The following is a 15,704-nucleotide window of genomic DNA, read 5'->3' on the forward strand; positions in this document are numbered from 1 at the left end:
GATAAGGCTTGGCTTATCTGAATGGGGTTTGGGCCTCCTTCCGTGGAAGGAATATGCCCACTGCTGCACATGCGTACATACAGGTCTTCAAGGTAAAATGCAGAGGGACAAGGGAATGGTGCATTTTGGATTGCTGTTGTTCTGGGCATAGCCAAGTGACCCTGGACACCTTCATGTGCCGAGTTTGTGTGCATCTCACATCTCGTTTTTGACGGTTGCCTTCTGACTTTTCTTCCGTACTAGTTTAGATTGTTATGCTACTAGAATGTGTTCCCTTGACATGACTACTGAAGGTCTTTCCAAGTCTAAAGGGTTTGGAGGTGGTGACCTCTCCTATAACTCTCCACTCATGATACTTTACTTGAATTTAGCAAGATGATTGTGGGGTACCACGATAAACATGGCCTCGAAATCCCCAGTTCTCATTGTAGCTTTCACATTCACAGAGCAGAGGGCCTGCTCCTGGGGTTCTGTCCCACTTTTGAGGATTTTGTGGCTACTGCCTCAGCTCCCAACCTCTAAATCTGGTGAAATTGCCTCAGGGCCAGCCGTCATCTTGCCTTATTTCATTTCTCCTGTTGGTGATATGTTCAGAACACATATGAACATAGGAGCGGGCAGTCTCTAAGGTTAAGTACCCGTGGCCCAAGAGGGAGACATTTGCAGAAATTAATTGCTCCTCACACAAAGGCTTTGGAGTTATATTCTGAATCGGCCACTCCTGGTGTTCATTAACGTATCCTATCAAAAGTAGTACAGAGATTTCCACGCCAAGGCTGTTCTTTCAAGAGATTGTGTTTTAGCTCCATCCATGAGTGTATGCTACCACTGGCCTCAACCTCTACAATTAGAGAGGACTTCCTAAATGCATTTAAGATGATTCATTCTGGAGATGGAATGATGGACTGCTACTGATGATGGCCCATGCCCCTCTTCAAAGCCAGGCCTGATATATTTAGTAAACTCATATTCTTTTTCAAAAAAATTACCTAATCAAATCTCTCATCAAATGAGCAATCCATTGTTGATATTATGAAGGCCTTTAATGTACCATAAATCTTTATTAGAACTCATCAGAGCTTCTAGTTTGAGAGAAATGTGATTATGGCACTCTTAAAATGACATTACATCATTGGGGTGATTGGTTTATCATTTGGAGAAGAGACATCAATCATAGCTAGCATAACCACACAGTAAATGAATTCAACCTTTCTACCGCAGAACAATGACACTGTAATTGCTCAAAATCAGGCTTAAAATGAAATCGGAAAATGCTCTTTCTTCAAATATGATGTTAACTTAATGGAATATATTATGAAAAATCATGTTTGAGGAAATTCTATGTAATTAAAAATATGCGGAGATCTATTCCCTTTTTTCTTTCGTCAGAACCTTGTTTTAGCTACAGAACCGGTTTTTGGTTTGTTTTTTTTTTTTTTTTTCCTGCAGAGATTATGTTGCATTTAATTGAACGATCCTCACTTATGTTTTGCTGTTTTTTATTTCATACTATGTAATCATGAGGAATATTGTATTATGAAGGACAAGAGGCTTTTGAAATGAGGCGCACCTGCTGATAGCTTTTTAAAAACAGACAATTATTAGGGAGAAAGTGAGCTTTTAAAAACTCTATCATTTTATGCATGTATGGATACCCAAGCAAAGACAGTTTCCATAAGAGAGGTCAGTTCACATCTCAGAGCTGTCTAGAATGTTTTCTTAGTGGTAATGCTATGAGTGATATCTTTTCTTCGGGATGTTGTATCACATTGTAAGTTGTTGACAGGGCCTTTTTGTTGGCTTTATGCCTAATCAAGACCTCATTTTGGACAGAACCGATCTATGTGTTCAGAGGCAAACTGATCCATTTTTCATCACTCACACCAATTTGTTCAGCGCACGTAAGCTTGATAGAGATTTAAGCTTCAATAACGGGAAAATACCACAGAAAATTTGAGGGTTCATTTTCGTCCCAACAAGAGCTGTGCTGATATGATTACCTCACCTCAGGGGTGAAGACCCAATTGTACAATACCCTTGTTTTCAGAGGATACGTATATGAGAGCTTAAAGCTCCAACCAAGAAGCAGGCCGTCATTCAAAATTCTAGACTTTGGCTTAGCTATAGTGAGCGCAGATCGAGTTCAAATATGTATGTACTCGTGTGTGTGTGTGTGTGTGTGTGTGTGTGTGTGTCTGTGTGTCTGTGTGTCTTGTGGAATGGATTTGGGGTCAAGGGCAAATTGAGGATTCTATCAAGATCTGAATGCAGTTGCTGTGAATTTAAATTTGACATAAAGGATTGAAAATAGAGTTTGACACAGAAGACGCAAAGTGCAGGGCTGTGCCTGGGTGTTCTGAATTGAGTTTGATGAAAGGGGCTGGATTTCTCAGTGGGTGCCGCGGCACAAACAAAGTGACCATGTGATGGGTGGTGTTATGTTTGGCTGGTTAATTACACTGACTTTTTTTCAGTTGGTCTCTTGGCAATGACCTTGTGTTCTGACGATGCGGTATCAGTTTGGTCTCAGGCGAAATAAAACCCCTTCTAACACACTCAGCCCATACATGACAGTGAAGAATTATTTCCTGCGATCCTCTTATCATAGCTGTTATTACCTGACATTAGTAAAGCCCATCATTAGGAGAGTCACTGCGCACATTTCCTGCCCAAGAGCCTTTGTTCTACAGACACAAACCAGACATAAACTATACAACTAAAATGTTTTTGACAACACAAAAAGCTCCTCGAAGCAACAACAAAACTTTACTTTTATGGCTTAACAGTCATTATTTTCTACGACTGTGGTGCATTCTTTAGTGCAGGGGTGTCCAAACTGCGGCCCACGGGCCAACTGAGGCCCGCAATCCATTTTTAATTGGCCCGCAGCAAATTCCAAAAATATATTTAGTTTACTTAAATAAACCAGGGGAGGCAATACGCACTTCACCTCGAGTGAGTGGCCCGGCTGTTTGTGTGTTTTACCACATATGGCCCTTGGTGAAAAACGTTGAAAAAAGTTTGGACACTCCTGCTTTAGTGGATGGTACGAAAACCTCGAAACCTTTGAAGCCAAATTGCTGTAACCTTCAATCAATGCCGGTCGAGCAGATACCCAGGTACAGCTAGGTACACTCAGAGGAGTGACGTTTCTCTTTCCCTGAAGCATTTTTTTCCACATAGCTAAGCTCCAGTCAGTGGCTCCATCCTGTGTTCTGCCTTCGGCCAGGCCAGGTTCACTCCAGATGCTGTTTCTGGTATCTAGAAGCATCATTTCAAACCCTATGAAATAACTCATCTGGAAAAAAAAAAATCTGGATCTGAGTCACAGTTAATGGAGGCTCCTGCACATGTAAGAATGATAAGACCACCTTCCCAATCAGAACAGGGTGTCCTCTTTGCTCTCAGCGCTTGAGGCAGAAAATATACGCAAAGCCACATTGCAGTGGGAAGCATTGGCTCACCTCCCTTCCCATAAAATGTTGAGCTTTCGTTTACCTAAAAGTCTGAATAAAGGGGGCTGGGACATTCGTTAGTAACATCAAACTGTACAGAAGAAATGTAACCACGATACCTCTGCCCAGGACCTTTCGATCTGTCCTATGTGGCAACAGGCCTGTCCCCGGGGGGGAGTCTCAGTTTGTAACAGATCACAGTAGAGGTGCGTTGGCCCTTTTTAAAAAGGCAATGCTTTGGTAAGTTCTAATGAAAAGAGGACATCAACACCAGCAAGATGTGCGTTGCCTAGAGTGCTCTAAAAATTCAGTTGCCTAGCTAATTTAATGATTGTCTTATTTATCTGCATCACAAAGCAAAAGAGCTTCATGCATCCATTCATTCATTCAGCCATCCATCCATTCCTTCCTTCCTTTTCTTACAAGTCCCCCATAATTTGTGAAAATGTATGAAAATTAAAAAAACAAAAACAACAACTAGAAAACTGTAATTAGATGATACAAAAAGTATAAAGGAAACTCTAGAGGGGAAAGCATACATATAGGCTCAGGTACACAGAGTGCCAAAAAAATGTATACACATGACTTGTATTCATCTTATGTTATCGGTATACATTGAGTATTACGATGTTAATGCAGTTTTTTTCCTTTCTTAAAAGGTGTATACATTTTTTTGGCACTCTCTGTCTGTAATGTCCTGTTTCACTATATAAGATGAACAGAACACTTCATTCTAAGCTTCCTAGAAACCAAAGCAAAAAGGGAAACAGAGAAAGAACAAGATACACAACCTCCAGGAGATAAAAGCAAATCAACTGCTTCAGGGGAATACTGTGAATCATCCTAGTGAGGCCACAAAGAAATTTCTCTTAAAGGAAATAAGACGTGCTTTCCAGATGACTGAATTCTCAGTAACACGTTGGTAAATACATGCGGTAAAGAATTTCCTGTCCGATTTTCTTATAACCTCCCTCCACATAAGCCATAGAAAGCATTTCCAGTTTTCAAAATAATTCTACAAATACCCAAACATTGCACAGCCCAAGGACAAAACTTGATCTATAGATAAACCTTCGTCCTGTGAAGGACCACATAAAACTGCGTGTCCCGTAGACAATAGACCTTAAATATCATTGCTCACGGCTCAATTTTTACGGGAATTAGCCAACTTTGAGGTTATAGTCACCACCTGAAAAGCAGATGTTCTATGTTACAAATGTGTCTTGACAGCCATAGAGAGGTTAGAATTGATATCCTGTCATGAAAACTAAAGTGCCATTCCCAGACAGCCTCAGTCATCGGGCCCCCCGCCCGCCTCCATCCATGGGGCTGGATTTGGATGAGGAAGTGCAGGGTCTTTAGAATTTTTTTTTTTTTAATGAATGAAACTATATTTTAGGTTAGGGGAAGATGTTTTTTCCTCTAATATGTTATCAACTTTCTTGCCTTCTTAAGCAGACGATTCCCACTGGAATTTAATTTAGTGTAGGATGTCCTAAAGAGCGCGCAGCAATTATTCTGTACATTGGTGACTGTACTATGCGATAATATGGGCTCGGTTTTTTTTTGAGTCACTGTATCTTGGGCGGCTCCTCATGCTACCTCTTCCACTGTACTGCATTTTAACTTCATAGTCCACTCTTTCTAGGCCTTTCTTTCGCCTCTCAGCTTCGCTCCATCGTGCAGAGACCTCCCGACCTCCCGGGCAGGCTTCCTGGCATCAAATCCAAAGTCGGTGCTCAATAAGTATTTAGTAAATACATGAGTTAACTCGTGCCTTTCGTAACTGCCTTCATTTTATTAACTTACTGCTTTTATCATGAATGATGGAAAAGTGGATAATGATGGGGAAGGAGAGCAGAGCATGTCCCAACTTGGGGACTACACTTATTTTAGAAATTATGTTCAATATACCGATACCTGACTTGTCTGTTTTCAGATGCGTTAGAACTTTGTAGTTCACCTGTAAACGAGAAGATTTTGAAAACACTGTTTATATCCATCGTGACAAGTCATGGCAGGGCCAAAGCAGAGAACCCTGCGTGGGGCCCCAGCTAAAGGAGCTTGCACCTGTCCGGAATGGACTTCATTTTCATTCTTGATTTGCAGCTCAGGAAATCAAGGCCCAACACTCTTCCCTTTCCCAAGTCGGATTTGTTTTGCGTGTGAGCCACTTGGTTCCCAGTTCTTTCCCGGGCAGCTTGGATGTCTCGGTCATAGGTGCAGAGTGACCTGGCACCCAGGTGGTAGTTAGCACTGGCTGCCTCCTCACCAGAGTGGTTCCCAGCCCACCAGGCAGTGCAGGCTAGGTCACGGAGCTGCCTTAAGGCTGTGGAGGGCACAGAGACAGCCCCTCTGCCCCAAAGGCAGAGCCACGTGGGGTGTGGCCCTTCTCCTCCCTCCATGCTAGCTGTTAGGCTAAGCACTTTATGCACCTTACTTCGTTTATTTTTATTCAGCCCCACCACACCCCAGTGCAGCAAGAATTACCTTTATGCCCATTTTATTGATGAGTAACGGGGACACAAAGGAGACAAGTAACTTGCCCCAAGTCACAAAGCTGAGAGGTGAAAGACCTGGGTTTCAAACCCAACCTTCCCGACTCCAGAGACTTTTCTCCTCACCCCTCTGTTCAGTGTTGACCTCTAAAATATTTGTGTGGCTTATCACAGAAGACAGTGAATGCATTATGTTAAGAAGCATTGGTTACAAGTACTATGGCCTCACGAAATACTCTTCACATCCACAGCTTAGAAAGCACACAGATCTCCAGACTCTTCCCCTGAAATCCTGGTTAAATACAAATAAATTCGGGTGGCGGGGGGTAAGGAATTGTATTTTCACTACTCCCTTCAGATCATTCTTATGGTCTGATAGATTTGGGAAGCATGGAAGTAACAGGAAAGCTCTAAAAGGGAAGTTGGGTTTTCTGTACTTGGTCTCTGCTTCACAGTGTGATCTTGGGCAAGTCATTCAAACATCCTGGGCTCAGTTCCCCTACTTGTGAAGGTTTGGCATTGGCCAAAAATGTCTCTACGCTTCCCTCTTGCTCTAACACTCAGTGCTTGTCAGTTCCTTGCATCCAGCTGAACCAAACTGCCCCAAGATTCACAGGACCTCCAATCCCTCTTCCTGGACAGTGTGAGTTTCACTCCACCCTCTAGGCCATTGACAAAACTGAGACCTACACAGCTATGCAAAGCAGCTCCTAGAAGTTTCCTTGTGAAGTTGAGAAGCATGGTCTGGGGTCCTGTGACACTTGTTTGAAAATGTTGAAGGCAGTCCCAGCAGGAGGCAGAAAAAAGCACAGCCCCCCCCAAGACTGCCCCGGGCTCTTAGAGAGCCTCCTAAACCAGGTCCCCACCCTGAGAATGGGGAATTGATCATTCTCGGGACTCTCTGGACACTGCTAACGGGCCCCACAGTGGAGCCAACAGAGAGCGGACCCTTTCTTCTTTTCCTTTGTGCCTCCTTGCCCACCCCGCACACAAACACACACCCTGGTTGTAGGCCCAGCAATTTCCAGCCCAGCTGGGTTGGGACCAGGCTTCTGCACCACAGTACACGTGAGCACACAAGCAAGATGGACAGGTAATTCCTTAGGTGATGTGCAGCACGGAAGTGACACATGGCAGAGAACTGCTCCTACTCCGCAAATAATCTTGCTATTGACAAAATTCCCAGGGTCGATAAGCATTGTGTACATTCCACCTCTCCATCTCTGTGCCGGGCTTCTTGGTACATACCAAAAGATGTCCTGGGAGCGATGTGTGACGTCTTAACCGTTTCCTGACCTAACAGTTTTTACCCAGAACTTCAGCTTCTCCCAAATTCCTTTAAAGACTGCAATGAACTCTAACTAGCTTCTGAATAATCTTCAGTAGCCATTTTAAAATGTGGCTTCAGTCCCTTGCTAGACATGTCTCAAGCCTCTGTGGAATGAAACGATAGATTTCTTTTACCAACGGGCAGGTTGAACAGAATTTATAGCCCCAGCCCCTGGCATACCTCTTAGACGCCTCCCAAAAATAATAATTAAAAATAACTATATTCTTAAAAGTGGGAACTCTGACATGCGTATTACTTGAATTCAAAACATAGCCACTTTCTGACACTCTGATCTTGAACAGCTTCCTTAATGTGTGTCTCAGTTTTCTCATCTGTAAAACAGGCCTGAAAGACTCCAACTCCTCAAATTGTTAGGAATATTAAACGACATTCTGATGCATCTCGCTGTCTTCAAAGGAGTTTAGACAGTTGGCACAGAGATCGGGTTTGATATTATTTACATTTTAATTTAACAAAGATTTAAGGGGGTGAAGTATGGTTAACAGGAAATTTACCAGTTTTAAGTGTCCAGTACATTCACACTGTTGCCAGCCGTCACTACCATCCATCTCCAGAACATTCTAATCTTCTCCAGCAGAAACTCTGTCCCCATTAAACACTAACGCCCCACCCCCCTTTTCCCCAGCCCCTGGCAAACATCATTTTCTTTTCTGTCTCTATGAATTTGACTACTCATATAAGTGGAATCATGTGAAATGCGTCCTTTTGTGACTGGCTGATTTCGCTTAGTGTAACATCTTCAAGATTCATCCATATTATAGCATATGTCAGAATTTCCTTCCTTTTTAAGGTTGAATGACATTTTTGTATGTTTTTATACCACATTGTTTCGTGTATTCATCCATCAGTGGACACTTGGGCTGTTCCCAGCTTTTGGCTATTATGAATAATGCTGCTGTAAACATTGTTGTACGAACATCTGTTTGAGTACCTGCTCTGACTTCTTTTGGGGTGTATACCCAGAAGTGGAATCGCTGGATCATACAGTAATTCTATGCTTAATTTTTGGAGGGCTTGCTATACTGTTTTCCACAGCGGCTGCATTCTTTTACCTTTCCACCAGCAATGCACAAGGACTCCAATTTCTCTACGTCCTTGCTAACATTTATTTTCTGTTTTTTGTTTGTTTGTGTGTTTGTTTTTATAATAACCATCCTAATGCATGTGATATGGTGTAGCGTTGTGGTTTTGATTTGCATTTTCCGAATGGTTAGTGATGTTGAGCATTTTTTCATGTGCTTTTTGGTCATTTGTATGTCTTCTTTGGAGAATTGTCTATGCAGGTCCTTTGTCCACCTTTTTACTCAAGCTGTTTGTTGTTGTTGCTCTTGAGTTGTAGGAGTTCTTTATATACACTATCAGTCACTTATTAGAAATAGAATTTCAAATATTTTCTCCCACACTGGTGGTTGCCTTTTGTCTCTTGAGTGTCCTTTGATGTGCAAAAGTTTTTCATTTTAATGTTGTCCAACTTACCTATTTTTATTTTTCTTTGTTATGCCTTTAGTGTCACATAACAAATATTTTAAGGGCTTATTCTGTGGTGGCCATTGTTCTACTGGTTTTTACACACGGCAACGCATTAAATCCTCAACACTGAGAAAGACAAAAGCAGCCCTTGACTCTGGGATCTGGCCTGACACTGACTGCTCGGGGTAGGTGCTGTTAGGAGCTGGGTTGGCATTCTCAGCTATGCCATGGTGTTCTCCCCTTGCATATAAACACTCCTGCAGAACACTAACGCTCAGCAAAGCCACTCTGTGACTGGAGCGAAGTAAGATACAATGAAAACAAGACCACCTCATGATCTTGTCAAAACCTAGACCAAAGCAAGGTTACCATCCCACGTACAAAAATACACGCGGTCCTGCTCTCCAGGCTAAAATGTGTAGCTGTTCTTTCTTTACCAATGACAGTTTTAGTTTCTTCCAGTCAGCCCTTCCTATACATAACACATATGGATACCAGATCCTGGAGCTATCCCCACGCCTACAGAAGCAAAGGCAGAGTGAACTGCTTCCTCGAGCCACACCTAAGGCCACCTAACACAGCCCTTTCAGTGCCCTTCACGGAAGCACCCATGGCCCTTCATTGTGTGTCGCCTCCCTCCTCACAATGAGTTAATAAACCCAACTTTGTTGGACCACCATGTGCTCCCGGTGGTGCTGTGGCTAGAGGACGTTTGCACCATTTCACTGTGGGTTGGGGCTATTATCACACCTGTTTTACAGATGGGAAAACTGTGGCACTCAGAGGTTAAGGAACTTGCCTAGGATACATAGTACAATGGGGACTTGACCCAAAGAAATCATTCTCCTGAGTGATAAGTATATAGAAACTTAAGGAAATTTTTTAAAAGACAACTCCAGAAAAATAACACACACACACACACACACACACACACGCACACGCATGCATACCAGGGGTGCCAGAAAAATCTATACAAGTGGACACTTTGGTCAACATTGCCCAAGCAATAGTTCACCGCAATCAGACGTGTCTGGACGCTGATGGTAACCACTTTGAGCACCTCTTGTAATTGCAGAAATCAAATGTTACATATATTTGTCTTCTGTTATTGGTATATATTGTGTATTACAATTTTAATACAGTTTTCCTTGCTAAAAATGTGTATACTTTTTTTGGCACCCTCTGTATATATTCAAGAAATGAAAAATAGTCATCATGTGTTACATGGCTCAGCTTTGAGTAGCACTTGCATGGCCCTGTGATGTGTAAGCACTGAGTAACAATCTAAGCCTTCTATCCGGAGGAGAAGGAAATGGAAAAGGTACCTATGTGGACTGGGCAGGTCGAGGGAAGGGCCAGATCTGCATCTTTCTGTAGTGAGAAGTTACTAGATAATGCCTAAAATTGAAAATACGAGAAATAGCAGCAAAGTGTATTATTTATAGACCTAGAGATAAAAGCCAAAACAGTCAGCTAAAAAAAGGTAAATGTGGCTGCCTCTGAGAAGGAAGAAGTTGGTGATAGAAATGGATGGCTATTTTTGAACCAAACGTTGTATAGCTATTTCATTCTTTAAACTATGTGCATTTTTTTATTTTGATGGAAAAAATAAAGTACAGGAGATTGGGCATGTTGGAACAGGTCATACAATGTTAGAACCCCAAATGGTAGCTGTTTAATATTCTCCGACATACTTCATTCTAAAAATATGTAGTGATTAGGAGGTATGTGTTTGAGATGACACCAGGTGCTGTGAACTTCAGTGGTTAGGCACTGGAGCATTTTTGTTGAATCTGTAGACTTATCTGTATCTGATCCTGTTGATTTGGGAGCCCTGTGGAGTTGTTAGGGCTTTAGCTCTTTATCCCAACCCAGCCCCCAGACTTGTTGAAAAATCCTAGGCTTAAGATGGCACGAGACGGAGAAGATACTGTAACTACTGTTCTTCCTCGTTACTAAGCCAGTATCCATCTAAGCACAGGTCTCATCTTTTCCCCAAAGCTTTCCCAAACCACTCTGCCCAAACAGAGGCAGAGTCAGAATTGCACACAGTCTTAGCATCTGCCTGATTCAATTTAGCACCTCATTACATTCTGATTTGTAATATTCTCTTGGTAGTTCATGCATATAAGTCACTTGTGTCAACATCAAATTGTCACCACTTAAAGATCAGGGTCATTTCTTTGGTCTTTTTGTATCATTTAGCACTTGGTGCAAGTTGAGATGTGTTCGAGACATCCTTATTGATCTAGCTTTTTTTTAAAAAAAGCAGTGGTAAAGAGTGGGGCAACAAAAAGGTGGATGTATTCCAACGTGGGCCTGTTGACTGTCTTTGTAATGTTTTCAGATCTGAGATCATCTGTGATCACGGATACGAGCTGGCTCACTGTTTACAAAGAACAGAAAACGCACCGTAGGGCATGAGAAGAAATGCATGTTTGTCCAATGGATGGTCTCCTTTGGAATTGAGGAATGTATTTTGCTTCCTTCTTTTTAGTAAGCGCTCTCCTGAGTTGATGCTACCTTTCAGAGAACAGCCATAACCTTGGGCACCATTCTAGGGAGTGCATGGCCTTACCATACGTATGCATTTCCTTGGGCTGCCACTACGCTGTACCACAAACTGGGCGGCTTCCAACAATAGACCTGTATTCTCTTACAGTGTTAGAGGTTAGAAGTCCAAAATTAGGGTGTTGGCTGTTCCATGCTCCCTCCAAAGACTCTAGGGAAGGATCCTTGCTTGCCTCTCCTCTCTGCCGGTGGTGCTGGCACTCCCGGCATTCCTTGCTTGTAGCAACCTGTCTCCGATCTCTGTGTCCATCTCCATGTGGCCATCTTCTCGCTGGGTGCATCTCTGAGTCTCCACATCTCTCTCTCCTTATAAGGACACCAATCATTGGACGTAGGGCTCACCCTAACCCCCTATAACCTCATGTTAATTATATCTGCAAAGAGCCTATTTCCAAATAAGGCCACCTTCACAGGTACCAGGGGTTAAGACTTCAACCCCCAGCAGCATCCAGTGGAACACGAAGTGGGCAGAGCTACTGGACATTGAGTGTAGGAGTAAAGTTCAAGACCTCCTTCTTATTTCTGTTGCAATGAAGAAAGCATCATCCCTCCTCTCTCCCTGTTATGTTCCTGATCCCATCTGGTCCTATAGTCTCCCTGTATTAAGGATCCTCTCTCTGGAGGATCTTTACCAACAGGATTTAAATACATAGGGAATGATTAGGTTGGTGCAAAAGTAATTCCAGTTTTTGCAATTATTTTTAACCTTTTAAACCACAATTACTTCTGCACCAACCTAATATTCCTCTTATTTACAGAAACATTTCTCGAAAGGGCTTCCCTATCCTCTCTCTCTCTACGTTTTCACTCCCCACATACTCTGCAACCTGTTATTTTTACTTAGTTGGTAACTATTTGTACTACATGCACAAATAGCCTCCTCCTGTTTGCTAAATTTGGTAAACATTTCTCATCACATCTCGCACTTCCCCTCACTGCTCCTTCCTCCTTGAAATGCCCTTTCCTTTAGCATCTATGGTTCTGCGTTCTTCTCCTTCATTCCTATGTTTCTGGCCACTTTTGCCTTCCTGTGAATGCCTCCTTCAGTTTATCCCTTAAATGCCAGGATATCTAAAAGTTAGAACCCAAGCCCCTTTTTCTTTACTGTTTATGCACTCTGCCGTGGGCAATACTAAAATTACTATCTGTGGGTTTATGGCCTCGATGTCCATTTATCCAAGTCATATATTTTACCCAATATATCTAATTGTCCCTGGGTATTTTAACTACGATGTCTAATACACAATTCCAAAACAACAGTTCTGAAATGAAACTCAACACACTTAATCCGAAACATATTCTTCCATTTAATTCTTCTTCTCTGGTTTTCCTCATCTCAGCACAGGCCCCTATCTACCATCAGTCAGTTGCTCAAGCCAGAAGCCTAGAAACTATCCTTCCTAGTCCCCCATTCTACTTAGAATAAATCGCCAAACCCTATCAAGTTTGACTCTGAAATAGGTTTATATCCCTGTGACCACGACCCTAGCTCAAATTACTAGTATCTTTGGCCTGGAGATCTAATTGCTTCTAATTGATTCTTTTTTCTTTTAGTTTTTTGTCTTCTAATCCAATCTGTTCTCACAATTCAATTAGCAGAGTTTCCATAAAATGCATATGTGAACAAGTCTGCTGCTTAAAATTCTTCCGTGGGACCCCCACGCTCCCTAGTTATAGTCTGCACCTTTTACATATCACAAAAGGCTCTTTTCTGTCTCCGTCTCTCATCATTCACCCCACTCTATACACAGTTCCTGAATACGCCGCATTTGTGCCTTGCAGTCTTTGCACATCATGGTACTGTTTTCTCCCACAATCCTTTCTGTTCTCCCTGATCGGGGTTATTCTTTCTTTAGCTCCCATGTCTCCTCTGTTACTGAACTCACCATTGGACTCCATTCAACAGTTGATTTAAACTTGTTGAGGACAAGACCCATTAGCTCCCTTATGTCCCATTTTACTCTACGCGTTTAGCAGGCAGGGCGCCTAGCACAGAGCAGAGGCTCAATAAATAGCAGGTGAATGAGCAAATGAAGAGTGAATGAAGTCAGAGGAGAGAGGAGAGGTGTGCAAATGGTCCCAGGATGTAGTGGGGACAGACCCCGGCTCACAAGCTGCGTTCTTCAGTCTATAGTAGAAGACGTAAGGAAGGATGAAGGCATTTCTGGCAGATGGAGTAGTCCAGTGTGGATGGCAAACAAAGCCAGAAACAAGCCAAGAAACCTAACATCGTTAATATGTAAACGCTGGAATCTAAATAGACTAGTAAAGTATAGAACAGCTCTTTCATGTGGCACTTCAAAATTCCAGGGCAGAATTCCCCCCTTAGCTAAGGTTTCACTTTCCATGGTGTCAGTTTCTCATGGTCAACCATGGTCTGAAAATATTACGTGGAAAATTCCAGAAATAAACCATTCATAAGTTTTAAGTTATGCACTGTTCTGAGTAGCGTGATGAAAGTGTGCACCTTCCCACCCAGGAGGTGAAGCATCCCTTTGTCGACATCTCCATGCTGTATAAGCTCCCCGCCCCTTAGTCACTTAGTAGCCCTGCCAGTGATCAGGTCAATGGCCCAGGTACAGCAGGGCTGGTGTTCAGGTCACCCTTAGAGGAGCCTAAGGCTACCGCACTCCATTGCATCACGTAGGCACTGTACCACCTCACAGCATCGCAAAAAGAAGAGGAAGAAGAGATCTGAGAAAGAAACCACATTCACATAACTTTTATTACAGTATGTTGTTGTCTGTTTTATTATGAGTTATTGTTGTCAGTCTCTTACTGTGCCTAATTTGTAAATTAAACTTTATCATAGTTATGTATGCAGAGGGAAAAATGTAGCATATATAGGATTTGGTATTGTCTGAGGTTTTGCCTCCACTTAAGGGTCTGAGAACGTATCCCCCATGGAGAAGAGAAGAGTGCTATGTCATCCTTTCCCCTAATGCCCCCGGGCCAATCCCAGCCCTATCTTTTGTCATTTTCTGTCAAATCTTTTGTTTTATCATTTCTGGGTTTTTTTTGTGTATTTTTTGTTGTTGTTGTTTTTAATCCTTATTCCTTTCTGGTGCTTGTAAATCCAAAGATGAGAGAACACACACATTCTTGATACTGAAGCAGCTTTGGCAGTTATCACTTAAATTAATGTTTTCTGCTAGAGTTGTATTTTAGTGGAAAACAATAATTGTTTCTAAGACAGCATCTTGGAGTTGAACCAATTCTATCAGGGAACACTCAACCATGGAAAGCTAACAGTAAAGGCAATGATCAATCGTTCTTTTTTTTTTCCTTCTTCTACTCCAAAGGCAGACTTTGCATCCCCTTGCCTAAAAAAAAAAAAAAAAAAAATGAAGCTGATGGTGTAGCAAATTTTTAACACCTCAGCGGAACAGGCAGTGCCCCTCTGCAAAAAGACCCCTAATGTATCTTTATCACATTTTCCCACCCCCATTGAGGATGTACAAAGATGCATTTCTGTAAGTTCTGACCTTACAAAGACCTGCTTTTGAACTTTGCTGATATCCCACCATGGACTAAGGGGTGGGGACAGCGCTCATATTCCCTGATGCCAGCTCCCCAAATAGTTCCGATGCATTCGGTGGCATTCACACTTGACTGGAATCGCAATTCAGTCTGTTCCATCTGATTGGGTACTGTATTTTCTTCCTGTCTGTGGTAATGGAGCACTCTTTCCAAGTTCCCAAGGTTATTTTCATCTCAATGACCTTTTCCATCTCGGTGGGGCACCTTACCATTACCCACCCCCGTTTCACTCTGCCTGCCTAAGATATTGCTTTACATGTTACTCTCCTGCAGTAACTGTTCTCTTTGATACGTTTCTATCAGTGATTTTGTTGCCGCCATAAAGGAGCTGTGATCTTTACCAGCTTATGACCCCATCCCTATTTCCGCTGGGTTCTTCTCTCTCAGGTCAAGCAATTTGCTTTACAAAATGGGAAGAGATTGGATGGAACACCACCTATTTAAATGTTAGGATACTGGTTTTATGATTTCTTTTGCTAACCTGTGCACCTTCTCTTAAAGACAGAAAACTGGTTAGAATGTGAGAGACAGAGGATTGGTTGTGAAAATAATTCACAGGAAGGGAAAAAAGTCATATTACACTGGGCAGATTTGGCCTTTGCTGCCTCTCATTATTGATCTCAAATTGCTGAAAGGGTTCATGAGATAAAAAGAATCTGTGAAGCGAGGAAAGAGCCCTGGAGACAGTGGGGGCCAGAGAATCAGAATCTGAGTACTAATTCTGCCGGGAATCCCTGTGTTACCTGGGCAGTCAGTTCTCCTCTTGGACCCTCCATTTTTTCTTCTATAGTGTTGGGAAAATCGGGGCCAGGTGTTTTG

General features: G+C 42.4%; 1 protein-coding gene across 3 annotated transcripts in view; it reads left to right on the top strand.

Annotated features, from left to right (window-relative positions):
• Positions 1-15,704, top strand: part of TENM2 (teneurin transmembrane protein 2) — a 1,147,948-nt gene that overhangs the window by 803,551 nt on the left and 328,693 nt on the right. The window lies entirely within an intron of this gene.

Source organism: Rhinolophus ferrumequinum, chromosome 24, assembly GCF_004115265.2.
Source record: "Rhinolophus ferrumequinum isolate MPI-CBG mRhiFer1 chromosome 24, mRhiFer1_v1.p, whole genome shotgun sequence".
Classification (NCBI taxonomy): Eukaryota; Metazoa; Chordata; class Mammalia; order Chiroptera; family Rhinolophidae; genus Rhinolophus; species Rhinolophus ferrumequinum.